Source organism: Cupressus sempervirens, chromosome 1, assembly GCF_028749045.1.
Source record: "Cupressus sempervirens isolate cs-2001-9-10 chromosome 1, ASM2874904v1, whole genome shotgun sequence".
NCBI classification, from domain to species: Eukaryota; Viridiplantae; Streptophyta; class Pinopsida; order Cupressales; family Cupressaceae; genus Cupressus; species Cupressus sempervirens.
In genome coordinates this window covers 20,128,093-20,141,874 of record NC_143118.1, presented here as the reverse complement: position 1 = coordinate 20,141,874, position 13,782 = coordinate 20,128,093, and the positions used below count along the sequence as shown (strand labels likewise).

The following is a 13,782-nucleotide window of genomic DNA, read 5'->3' as shown; positions in this document are numbered from 1 at the left end:
ATAAAATACCATTACTGTTGTTACTTGTATATAAGTTATAACAGTTAATATATTGAATTTTAAATTTACTATATTACAGTCTATTTATTAAATTTAAAATTTACTAAAAACAGTAATATAATAAATTTAAAATACAGGTAGTTTAATTTTTTATTAAAACAAAATAATAAATTATTCAATACAATTTACTTATTAGTATTTTACAAAATAAATTATGTTTTAAACAAAATTTGTTAACAAATATATAAAAATTTACAAAATAATTTTTTTAAGTTTAAACACATCTATAGTGAAGTCACCAAATGCAGACAATGGACACCAGACAAGTCGCCAAATGTCCTTGCAAAGTGCAGAAGGAGGTAGACTGAATGTTGTGTTAGAGACAAAAACAAATAAACCTAAAACAATCGCTTGGAACCTAAATGAAATTGTCGACGACTTGTCAACGCTCTTTCCAGTGGTCTTTTTGCTTTTCACATGATATAAATGGTAAAAATCGCTGCATGTTTTTGGTTTATTTTGCCGCTGTTATTTTATGTGTTTAATTCAGCATGCAGTTTGCTTCGTAAAATACTGTGAGTTTGGCAACATATGGCCGTTTTTTAAAACTATGGTTGATGGTATTGTAGATTTCCCCTAAACATGGCTGATCTATATCAATGAATATAATCATATTCAGGATCGACTCCATGAAACTCAAGACATAGTCCACACGAGCCCCTAGTCATTATCCAGGAATTGGGATTAATTAGACCTTTTGGTTTCTCTCTAAATTTGACTACTTCCAATGTAATGTCCCCATTTTGGAAGTAATTTGATTTAATTAATTTAATTAATTAAGTTGTCCAAAATAATGAATAATTTATGAGGATTACTAATTAATTATTTTAGTTAAATAAATAAGTGGTATTAAGTTAGTTATTTATGAAGTTATCAAATAAATAAATATAAAAAGATAACTTTATATTTAATTAATTTAATAAAGTGACTTGAATTATAAAATATCTTATAAAGTCACTTAATAAATAAAATAAAATAATGTTCTAGAAGTTTCTAGAGAAACTGGAGAAAAAAAGAATAAATAGGCATCCTGGGCTTCATTCTCAGCAGGCAGATTTGTTGTTGTTGATGTTGATGTTTGATGGTTGTGGAGCCTAGGGTTTCTGCGTTTGTCTTTGGCCATTGAGAACGAAAACTCTCAATTGGTGACCAATTTTGAAGGTGTGAAATATCACTTGAATTATTGCAAAGTTGAGGAAGTTGCTTCAGACTTTCTACTTGTACTTCAAAGCAAAATTTTATGGGCCTTGGCCAAATTTTGGTGGTATCGACTTGAGGAAATCTATTGCAGATTTTGGAGGCATTTTGGAGTTTTGGAATTTCATCATTGGGTCGATTTCATTTATTGCACATTGTTGTTATAGTTACCAGTCTTTTTCAAATTTTAATGGAGGACAATTTTGCATATCATATTCAGATTTTTGCTTGTACGGCCTCATTCGGGCATTGTTTCTTTGTGGGTATTTGAGCATTCATCTTGGGAGAGGTTGGCAATCGTTTTGGCATATTTTGGAGTAGCTATCAGGTTGCTGGTAAATAATTTCAGTGGTCTGATATACTACAAAAAGGGCACCATTGGCAAGACATTTTGGTTCATAGCTCATCATTGAAGCATCCTATGGTTCTGGATATTGTTGCATTCAATTGCTATCGCCAAGACAATCATTTCAAGGACAAATTCGAGGAGCCTAGATTCTGCATTTATTTTTCTAAAGTATTGCCAGGCAAGAATAGGGGCGACACTTCAAGCGAGTCGATTTCTTCATTTGGAGAGGTCTTCATCATCAACAAGTGTTACAATCAAGTCTCCAGCTCTTCTACAATTTGTGTACTAAGTTTCTCAAGTCAATTGTTGCATATATATTGCATTTTAGATTGCATACTAAGGCTCCATTTGTACTTAGAAAATTACATAGTTTGCATATGTTGTAATGCCAAGGGTCTTGGTCATTTCATACTAGCATTGTAGTTGACATTATATGTGCAATACAGGAGACATAAGTTGCTGGTTTGATATAGTTGTAATTGAATATGTTTTTATCATTCATGATCAACTTATTAGTTTGCATGTCAATTGTTTGACAAAATGTCAATTGGCTGTAGGTTCTCTTTTTGGCATAAATAATGTTATAATTTTGCATACCAAGTGTTTGTATTAATGCCACTTGGCTGTAAATGCATTAATGTTATTTTAGGTTGCATCCAAAGTGTTTGTTATAATTACTAGTTTTTATAGCTGCATATTGCAAGTAGTTTCAGTCACATATATGCGTTGAATATTGTCAAAATAAGTTGCACATTCATGTTAGGTCATTGTTTAGTCAATTTTGAGTCTTCTTGCAAGCATTCTCATTGATGCTAATTGAAGAAAAGAGTCATTAAAGCAAACTGAAATGTTATATCAATCATATGACCCTTGTATGTGAAGTGTTTGACAAAGTTTCCAAGGCCAAAAATCAAAAGTTTACAATCAGATTTGAGCAGGGTCATTACATCCAAATACACCATTGGTAGCTAATGGCCCATTAGCAACTTCACTATAGTTATGCAGTATGATTTTCTTCCTAGAAAAAAGTATCTTTGTGCTAAAATATTCAGGGGATAATGTCTGCAGGGAGATTGAAGGGTATGTTCATCTTCTTCTAGTGATCATGAATGATTTTTTGTGTACTTAAAGAAAATGTTTTTTGGGGGTCATTTTCCTTTTGTACTATTATAAATTCTATTTTATCCACATTTTTAAAAAGTCTTCCTTTTGGGTTTTGCACTAGTGGTCAATGGTATTTTAGATTTTCCATAAACATGGCTGATCTTTATCAATGAATATAATGATACTGTTGAAGTTGATGAAAGCTCGACCCCATAGCTCCCAAGAATCACCTGCATGCAAACACTTGTCACAGAAAGAGAGAAGCAAAAACTATGGAGGCTAGAATTTTCAGATCCACAGATGAGACATTCTTGATGAGCAAAAAGATAAATTGCTATAACCAAAAGTGAATGAATCTATTACAAAGAGAGATCATCCTTATAAAGGAGTCAAAACTCTAAAAGGAAAAACCTAGGTTGCATGATAATAATTAATAAAAGAATTAATTATTAGATGCCTAAAGTTTAGCTTAAGTAGAATAGAGCCAAGTAGAAAATATCTAATTACTCTAACACCCCCCTTAAGATAAACTTAGGGAGTAGCTAAAAACCTATAAACTACTATTGAAAGTAGAATTGTGTCTTGACAACAAAGCCTGATGAGGTACCCAAGCGCAATCAAATCTCTGTAAAAAGGAGAAATAGAAAAAACCGCATGGGAAAAACCCTACTCCAAAAAGAGATGGAAAGAATGCTGTCATAGCCTCATTTTGGAGGCAATTTGATTTAATTAATTTAATTAATTAGGTTATCCAAAATAATGAATATTTTATGAGGATGACTAATTAATTATTTTAATTAAATAAATAAGTGGTATTAAGTTAATTATTTATAAAGTTATCAAATAAATAAATATTAAAAGGTAATTTTATATTTAATTAATTTAATAAAGTGACTTGAATTATAAAATATTTTATAAAGTCACTTAATAGATAAAATAAAATAATGTTCTAGAAGCTTCTGGAGAAAGTGGAGAAAAAAGAATAAATAGGCACCCCGGGCTTCATTCTAATCATCCAGTTGTTTATTTCTCTCTTGACATCAAATTGTGATTCAGTCACATAGTCTATTGTGGAGCCAAGTGGTTTCAGATAGTCAGTTGATCTTTGGGAAAGAAAACTCCCTTGGATTTGCATAACTAAGGAAGTGAAATATCTTCTGAAGGGTTGCACATTTGGAGGTGATACTTCAGTCACTTCAGCTAGGGCATTATTGGGCCTAAGGCCATTTTCAGCATTTCAGCATTTCAGGAGGCAATTTTAGCAGGGCCGAAATTATTGGAGGTCATTTCTAGCAGGTCTGAAATTATAAGAAGCCATTTTAAAGAAGAACCAAAAAAGCAAGCCGAAAAAGAAGCTCCGAAAAAGCAATCCGAAAAAAGCAGTTCGAAAAAGTGGACCGAAAAAGCAGTTCAAAAAAGCGGATTTGAAAAAAGTAGTTCGAAAAAGCAAAACAAAAAAAAGCAAATCCGGAAAAAGCAAGTGGAAAAAGCAAATCGGAAAAAAGCAAAGCAGAAGAGGCAACATTGAAGAAAATTATTGCAGCCATCTACAATCAGGTTCTTCACTTCTCATTTGGCATATTTCTTGAGAAATGTAGGTTTTCAGCTGAGTACAAAATATAGCTTCAGCACTTCACTATTTTACATTGTACTTGTCTTTGTTTGCCATTTGGCATTATTGGTATCAAAGGAAGGCTAGGATTTTGCAATTGAAAGAGCATTGTAATTTTTAGACTATCTATATTGCAAACCTAAAGTTTGATGATCACCTTATTAGTTTGCATGCCAATTGTTTGACAAAATGTCAATTGGCTGTAAATTCTCTTTTTGGCATAAATAATGTTATAATTTTGCATACTAAGTGTTTATATTAATGCCACTTGGTTGTAAGAGCATTAATGCCATTTTAGGTTGCATCCAAGGTATTTGTCTTAATTACTAGTTGCTATAGCTGCATATTGCAAGTAGTTTAAGTCACATATTTGTATTGAATATTGCCAAAATTAGTTGCACATTCATGTTAGGTCATTGTTTAGATAATCTGGAGTCTTTTTGTAAGCATTCTCTTTGATGCAAATTGAAACAAGAGTCATTGCAGCAGTCTGAAAAGTTATATCAGTTATATGACCCCTTGTATGCAAAGTGTTTGACAAAATTCTTCGAGCCTTCAATCAGCATTTTAAGGTCGGAATTGAGCAGGACCATTATAGTGGTATCAGAGCTTGCTTGCAAAGTGTTTGACGAAATGTCAAACAATTGAAGTATAAAGATTTTTGGTGTTTGAAGAAGTTATAACCTGTTGGGGTTATTACAAATGCTAAAAAAATAGTGAAGGACTAAAGAAGCCTCCAAACTAGGGAATGTCCTAAAAGATAGAACAAAAGGATAATCATGTAGAACACCACTGAAGCATGTAGAAGCTACACAAAGCTCTGCCAAAAGTAATTGTTGATCTAAAGAACCTCCACTAAAATGGAACTTGACTAGGTAGAGAAGATTATAATCTGCATGAGTGCTCTCAAAAGCCACTACTCAAATCAAAAGGCACATAAAAGGAAAACAGCTGAACTCAAAGATACAAATGGCATGAAACACCAAAGCCTAAAGATCTCATCAATCGAACATGGAAGGTTGTAACCAAAGTAGGAACGAAAAGATGAGTGTCTATATGGCAAATGATCCATCTCATCGAAATGCATAGGTACCCAGCCACTGCATCCGCCTAGTACATAAGAACAAATAATGAATACATAGTTCACTCCATCAAACCAAGGAAGCATGAGAAACAACAGAAGAATCTTGCCTAATGCAGACAAGGGCGAGGTGATGGGAAACTAGAAAAATGGGCCAAAAGAACTGCATGTCAAGGAACCATGATCAAGATGCACAAAAGAATACATGTGTGTACTAAGGTGATCAATCTCAGGCACTTCATATGGCTATTGTCATAGAATGAATTCTTACTGGACAAAAGAAGATGACAAACAAAGGCAAAACATCAACCCCCTATGACACTTGAATCAGAGTAGCGCATAACAATAAGGCACAAGATATAGTGAAAATCCCAAGAATACAATAATCTGCATGAGTGTCCTCAAATGACACTGCTCGAATCAAAAGGCAAACAAAGGCAAAACAACTGAAATAAAAGTACAAATGCAATATGGCACTTTATCTTAGTGCATTTGCAAAAATGCATACAATAGATGTCTAAATAGACTAGAAGAGACATAAGGTTGATACAATAGATAGTACAACCTATGATGAATCATTTGAAGCAACGAAATTGATCCTTGGACTTGAAACAACCAATATATCCACCAGAATGCAAAAGATTGAATAAAATGTGCTTGGAGCAGAAATTGGAAAAATAACCAGAATCATTAGAAAGAGCTTTGAAAGACCTTTCCAACGCTATAAAGAATTCCCAAATTGGAGATCAGATGCTCAAGATGTCTCTCGGAGTACAAAATAAAACTCCTAACTTTGACAGAAGAAAAGACCATCAAAAAAGCATCAAAACTGAACAGTACTTGTACCACTGTGACTGGCTCAGAACCAACTTTCCAACAATATCTCATTTGTAGAAAACATAGTCTGTATGCCCGATATATGAGCAAAAATGTGAAGGTAGGTCCAAACGTGACTAGAGTGTTCATGCAGTGCTGATGTCAAAAAATGGCAAGCATTAAGTTGACAGTCAAACAACCATCGAGGCAAAAAAAAATGCCTCAAAAATGACCACTATTAGAAAAAAATCCAATAGCCAAAAACAAAACAGGATGTCAAAATAATCATTGATGTCGGATCAAAGCGCCGGTGTCGGAAGAAAAATCTGGTGACCAATAGAAACTCTTGCTAGATGGTAAAAAAAATGCATGTAGGCGAAATCGAAAAAATGTAGTATAAAAACCCACCAAAAAAGGCCCAGAAACTGCCAAGGTGAAAACCCATTATTATTGATGGGCAAAGCAATGCCACCTTTGCATGGCAGTAAAATGCCAAAAAATTGGTCTACGAATCCCTCCACCTGCCAAAATGGTCTGAAAAATGCATGTGTGGCATGTTAACATTCGCTGGAGTGGAACACACATGGGCAAATAAAGATACCTAGTGCATGGAGAAAGAAAGGCGACCAACGTGGACATGTGTGGGGCATTGCACAAACATAGGCGCTGACAAAGGCAGAGAAATGGGTATCATGCCAAAAAATTGCCCTGCAATCTCTAAAAAATGTGCACGCACACATTCAAAGGTGTAAGGTACGACAATGGCTAAGGTGGTACTTCCCAAGTCTCGTTGACTCCAAAAACTGGCAATGCTAGGAGACATGGCACCGAGAGAAATAATGCCCTTCAAGAATTCACTCCCTCCAAAATGCATGTGATGCACGGACGAACTCCAAGTCATAGGTGGGGCGGGTGGACACAAAAAACGTGAGCTCCAAAACAAAATGTATTCCTCCATAAACAATGTTAATATTGATTGTAGGCTATCCATGTGGTTGAAGTAGGTAGGGGTCCCATAACTTTAAATCGCCTCCAAATTTTTGTAAAATAAAAAAGGCCTCCTATTGAAAAACATATGTGCCTCCTTCCAACATGCATGCATACAAAAAATTTCGAGCGAAACTCTAGCGGGTCGCAGGTCAAGGATGCCTACGTGGATGACATGGAAATCAGAGCTCAAATGAGCCAATAAAATTGTGCCAAGTTGACCCAACTCACATGCAAATCGCGGCTCATGGCGACAGATTGTACTGTTAGATTTGTGCTGACAGGGATGTTAGAGAAATGTGCCTAATCAAAGAAAGTGCCATTATTCTTTAAAAAATGTGGACCAAGGCACTGCGGATGGGGTCCTAAGACAGGCCTGTCCGCACAAGGTATAAGGTGCGGAAGCCTAGAAAAGGCATGCCCATTAACTTCACCCACCACACATTTTTTGTGAAAAAAAATCACCTCCCTTTAAAACATGCGCTCACCTTCCAAATAGAAATCCACAAAATTTTTCTTTAATTTTGGAACAAAAAGAAATTTTTTGTCAAAGAAAATATTTTAATATTGCCGAATCAATTTGTGTGCCCAAGTCAAAATGACCTAGGTGAAATATTTTTTTGCCTCAGATTTCAATAGCATCCAAAGTGGAATTATTTTATATGAAAATGGGGGTTTTCGAGTGCTCTAAGCTCAACAGTGATGTCCATCTGGGCTTGAAGTGCCCCAAAAAATAGGTCCTACCTAGATCCAAAACAAAATCCTTTGAAAGCCACAGATTTGAAGACCGATGCCAAATCTCTCATAGACAAAATAAGGGTATGAAGATCTGGAGTTCTAATACCATGTTGAAGTTAATGAAAGCTCAACCCCAAAACTCCCAAGAATCACCTGCATGCAAACACTTCTCACAAAAATACTAAATAGAGAAGCAAAAGCTATGGTGGCTGGAATTCCCAGATCCACAGATGAGACATTCTGGATGAGCAAAAAGATAAATTGCTATAACCAAAAGTGAATGAATCTATTACAAAGAGAGATTATCCTTATAAAGGAGATCAAACCCTAATAGGTAAAACTTAGGTTGTGTGATAATAATTAATAAAAGAATTAATTATTAGATGCCTAAAGTTTAGCTTAAATAGAATAGAGTTAATTAGAAAATATCTAATTACTCTAACAAATACTCTTGACAGGCTTGGTGAAACTCAAGGCATAGTCCAAATGAGCCCTCGATCATTATCTAGGATTCGAGATCAATGACTAGACCTTTTGGTTTATCTAAATTTGATTGTCCAAATAATTCATTGGTAGCTAATGGCCACAATGCCCAACACCTTTGATACATTCACAAGTCTCAAAATGATCATGTGAACTAGGGGTCAATCATATTACTCAACTAATATTATTAATGTGGGGCAGGGCACCGTAGTAAGCACTGGCGAATGGGACTCCAATCATATTACTAGCCTCTATATCTAGTGGATGGAGAATCCTGGCTATTGGAGAGAGTGTGTGATGTGGATTGGGTCTCAACAACCTATTTTTGAGTAGGAAATCCATTAAAAATATATTTAAATATGTACATATGGAATAAAGAAAATTTACCTTCAATAACTTCAAATTCAATAAAGTTTTGAAGATGCTTTGTGGTGTATGATGATTTTTCATAAACATTTCTATCTCATTACCCTTAGTGTATATATTTTTCAACCACTCTATCTGAGTGCCAATTATTTGCATCAAGTTAATGGAGTGTTTTTTGCGTGGTGTCCAAAAAATGTGTACCTTTCCTCAACCAAAGCACCTACTACTGTACATTTTTTTTTGCATTATCCATAATGACCTGGACAATGTTATCAACACCCACCATCTATATTGACCCAGTGAGGATTTGGGAAATCAAATCTGCATCCTTGACTTGCACCTGAAATGTCCCCATTTTTAGCAGGTTCCTACAATTCGCTAGGTCAATTCATCATTGCGACCCTTGTGTGCTAATAGTGGGATTTGAGGGTCTCAGTTGTGGGGTTGTATGCTTTCCAACAACCTATGGTGTGTTTTGGCTCCGTTTGAGGAACTCACTATTTGTAGTCAGTCAAATTGTTGGTTCCAATGAGCTCAATTGAGTTAGAGGAGTTGAGTGATGCTCTTAGTTTTTATTTCTGGTTTTTGGTTTGGGCTCTAAGAATCTTGGAGGGAGTGTCTATGTATAATAAGTCACCCCATTAGGCTCATTTATTGTCTTTCTTCATTAGGATCACTCTGGTTGTTAGATTTTGATTTTGATGCTTCTTCAGTTGTTTTCGCAAGATGGTTGAATTATTATTATTCTTCATCTAAATATGTTGAGGTTGCTATTTTTGTTGGTTACCTCAGTATCATAGCTCGTTGGAATTGGGTTGAAAAGTTTTAAATTGTGGGCACAAGAAAGAGTGGCCTTGTGTGACAAAATATTATATTGTGGTGGAAAAGGTCATTTTTGAGAGCCAAAAGCAATTAATAAATTAAATAATAATGACACTTCATTATATTTTAATGTTGTGTTAATGAAGCTTCTTAAGTGGAGTTCATTTGAGAAACTTGTGCCATTTGGAGATCCTAAATACGAGCCCATTTGATGAGTAATCCATCTGATTGAATATTATATGCGTTTGTCATCTTTGTGACATTTTCAAGGTTTTGATATTTGATGCCCTTGCTGAAGTAAAAGGGTTGAGTTTGAGATTTTGAGAAGTGCCTAGCAATTCACACGAGGTATTGTGAATTATTTGATCTGAATTATTACATTATATAATTCTCCTACTGTGTTGTTAGTGTCTAAGGAGATCGATTTTGTTTGAGGTAATTGTGAGATTTGTGAAGTGAATGGTTGTGGATTTACTGCCAACCTGCAATCCAATTTGAGGCCATGATCTGGGCATTGTATATTGCCGGTTAACAACCTGGAGGGCAGCGTTGTAATCAGTTCAGGCACAATTGGTGTTTACCTGGTACCAAGCCGATACATCTCTTGGGAGGCTGGGCAACATTTCCCTTTCATCCTGTGATTTGAAATTAAGCAAAATAGTGGCCACAGGTGTGTTCTCAAGGGTCTGCATTGAAGTATATAGACCTGTGATTTATTATCTTGGCCTACCATTCCCATTTGAGAGCCAACGTTTCATATCTCCAGCTTGCAATTTGTTTTTCCAAGGGTTGCCATTGCATAACAGTAACCCACATGGGAGCAAGGAGGATATACATTTATTTCTCAGGTCTGTGGTTAATGTTTTTGTGGATTGGTTCATTCTGGCTTGTGGACATTGATAAATTGCTGCTGGAGGCAAGATTAATCTGCCATTGCAAAATTAGGTTCCTTTGTATTTGTTTTCACCAAGTGAATATAAATCTGAAGTATTAAATTGTAATGTTGCTTATTGTTGCATAAGAAAGATACTTAAATTGCATTTGATTATTGAGAGTTGAATACTACAGAAAAATCAATATTTGTTTCAGATTTGTCCATTATATCTAATGAATGCATCTATCCATCTAGAATTCATATGCTTTGAAGATTAAGGTTGTTAACCAAGTGTTCAACAAAATGCCAAATTACTGATTAGTGAAGGAAATTATTGTTGTTTAAACTATAACCAAGTCGGGGTTATTACAGCCTCTCACAATCAATATTCCTCAAATTATTGTCCCTTTAGGGAACATTGTAATAACATTAATGAAAGGTTGGTTTTTGCAATATTTCCATCCTTCAAAAATGATGGCCACTCGTTTCAATCCGTGAAATCCTAATTGGTTTTTTGTGATGTTTCTATAACTTTTTTTTAACTTTTGCCAATAAGGTGGTGTGCTGGTGTGCACCTTTCCATACCTAGGTATTGTATAGCTATAGGTTGTGTTACTAATTGTTGCTAACATTTCCCACGGATATGTTGATTTCCCCGAATTGGAAGGATGACATTGGCATAGATGCAGTGCACAATATTTCATCTATAGGTGGCTTCACCATTAAAAGATAGTCTGTAGGTGGCTTCAATGATGTTTTATTCACAAAAGAATGGAATTTAATTTTGTTCTTGCCCAAGGCATTTGCTTTTTCTTGTTCTCTAATAAATACCTTAATTTTCTCTTTTGGCAATCCCTCCTTTGTGGCCCTTGACGTATTTTAATTCCACACCCACTCATGGAACATAAGTGACTTTTCACTTGATCATATGAGCTCTTATTTTTAACCTTGCAGTTATTAAAATTCCATATATAAGCTCCACTTTTTGGAATTTGTTTTTTTATTGTAACAAATTTCCACAAAGGAGTTGCTTGATAATATTTAAACTATTTTTCGTCATAAGGCCCACTAAACTTGAACTAGTAGCCAATCCAAATAGATTTTTGCTATAAAAATTTACACAATTTTAAATTAACGAGATGCAACCATGCAATATGTATAAATTAATAAAAATAGTAAAGATTCACATAAAACACCCAAAAACATTTTGAAAAATCTCAAGGACGAGATCATTGTTCACCTTCAGTACCTCACCCGCCATTGGACTCATGCCCTATGTATTTCCATGGGATCCTTTTGGGTGGGCTCCCATTGGCTACGTATACAAGCAGAGACCATCAGATTGACAGAGAGGACACGATTTTCTGCCTTTTCCCTCTTGGGGAGGTGGAATCGAAGACCCATTTTGTATTTCGTTGCCCCATCAACTCTGAGCCTCTCCTCTTTCTTTAGATACACTAATCAATAGTGTCTTGCCCTATATCTGAAGGAGGCCATGTGGCTTCGTGATTACACTCTTGAGCTTCAGTGCTTGCCGAGTCAGACTTCAAGCTAGCTCATCATCTCCTTCTTCACTTTTGTGTCTCTTGCTTGGGGGACAAGACCCCACAAAGGGTACACTTAGCAACATCATCCTATCTCCATAGCTCCTCAGGATGGCCTGGGGCTCACCTTCGCCCTAGAGTGTACTTTTCAGTTTTGGATTGCTCGCCTGTGAGATGTATTTAGGTTTCTCTTGTTTTGTCTTTTGGCTTTCCTATTTTGTTCTTTCTGCGGACATCGTTTGGTGCTCCCACTGTTGGCTATGACCTTGTTGTACACTTTTTATCCCCTTAGACCCGTTTGTGGTCTCCTATTGAACATTAATAAATTTATCTTATCTAAAACTCTTTTTTAACTTTGAAAGTTTTAAATTTTTTGTTTGGTTATAATAATAAAAAATTCATTATATTACTAGCTTTAGATTGATAGTTTTCCTTTGTGTCCAAGGGGTTTAGCTTAGTTGGTTGAAGCAATGAGTTCTCATTGTGGAGACCTTGGTTGAAATCCCAAGAGGGACATCTTTGTGGAATTCTAATTGTGACTCTTGGTCTTCTATTGGTTGTATTTGTCTCATTGTAAAAGGTGAATTCTAAGTTGTGACTCTTGGTCTTCCAAATGTTGTCTCTAGTGTGGTTGCTCAAAAGGAGCTTGAATAAGCTTGTAATTCTCATCTTGTTGCTTGAATAACACAAGATTTGTAAACGATTTCAATATAAAAAATAGTTTTTTTTGTGCAAGATAGATTCCATCCTACTATTGTGCAATTGTGATTAATTTTCCTTCACGAAAAATGCCAGTAATCTTCCAAAATACTAAGATGGCAGATCAGTGAATAACTTTTTATGAAATAATTGTGTTTTTTGAAACAACTCTTAGTGATGGCACATTATAGACTTTTAGGCTACATTACCCGGAGATGCATCCTTGGCTTTTTCTTCCAAGCATCCTCATCCTGAACATGCTCTAGGAAAGAGGGACACTTAGGCGACTTTGTATTCTAGAATAAATTTGATTGACTCTCAAAATGACACAAATTTTGTAGAGGTATTCTGCGAGTTCTTATATTTTAAGGTTCTTTAATTTTTAAGTGCATGCTTCTTTTATGTTTTTATATGAATATTTTAGTTTTCCCAACATATTCTAATTTTCTCTACTTTTATATAGCTTGTCCCCTTTATTGTACTACAGCCATCCCCAAAAATGGCAAAAAAAAAAATTGCCATCTCAGAAACCCTTGTCGTGCCCATCTTGGAAACTTGAGGAAACTTTGGTTTAAGGCACATTTTATGTTTATATTAGTTTTTTAATGTTCCAATGTTGTATTAATTTCTACAGTTGAGCTCTTATAAAAAAATGCCACCATGGTTGTGGGCAAGGTTGAGAGTGCTTGAGACTTGGGACCTGGGGGCCGTACCCCACAACATAGTTTTCTTGTGGAATAAGTGGGCATGATCAAATCATATAGTATAATGCAGGTGGTCTTCTAGGAAGGGCAAAAGTCCATAGAGTTTCTATGTCATCACCATCTTGTTTGATATATCTAATGATATTTTAAGATAAAAGAATGTTGAATTTCATTGCGCATGATTGTTTGGTGTCTCCGTTAACTTTATAACTAACAGAATTCATTTAATAATGTGCAGAGAGTTACTCAAGTGATTGGAGGTGTCGTTGTGACCACAATATGTGTCATTAATATGGATTGATACCTTGAATCTTTGGGATACCTTTCAGCACATACCAAATCTGTA

At 35.2% G+C, this 13,782-nt stretch overlaps 1 protein-coding gene across 2 annotated transcripts in view; it reads left to right on the top strand.

Moving 5' to 3' along the window:
• Positions 1 to 13,782, top strand: part of LOC149575951 (uncharacterized) — a 212,090-nt gene that overhangs the window by 192,554 nt on the left and 5,754 nt on the right. The gene's annotated exons all lie outside the window — the stretch shown is intronic.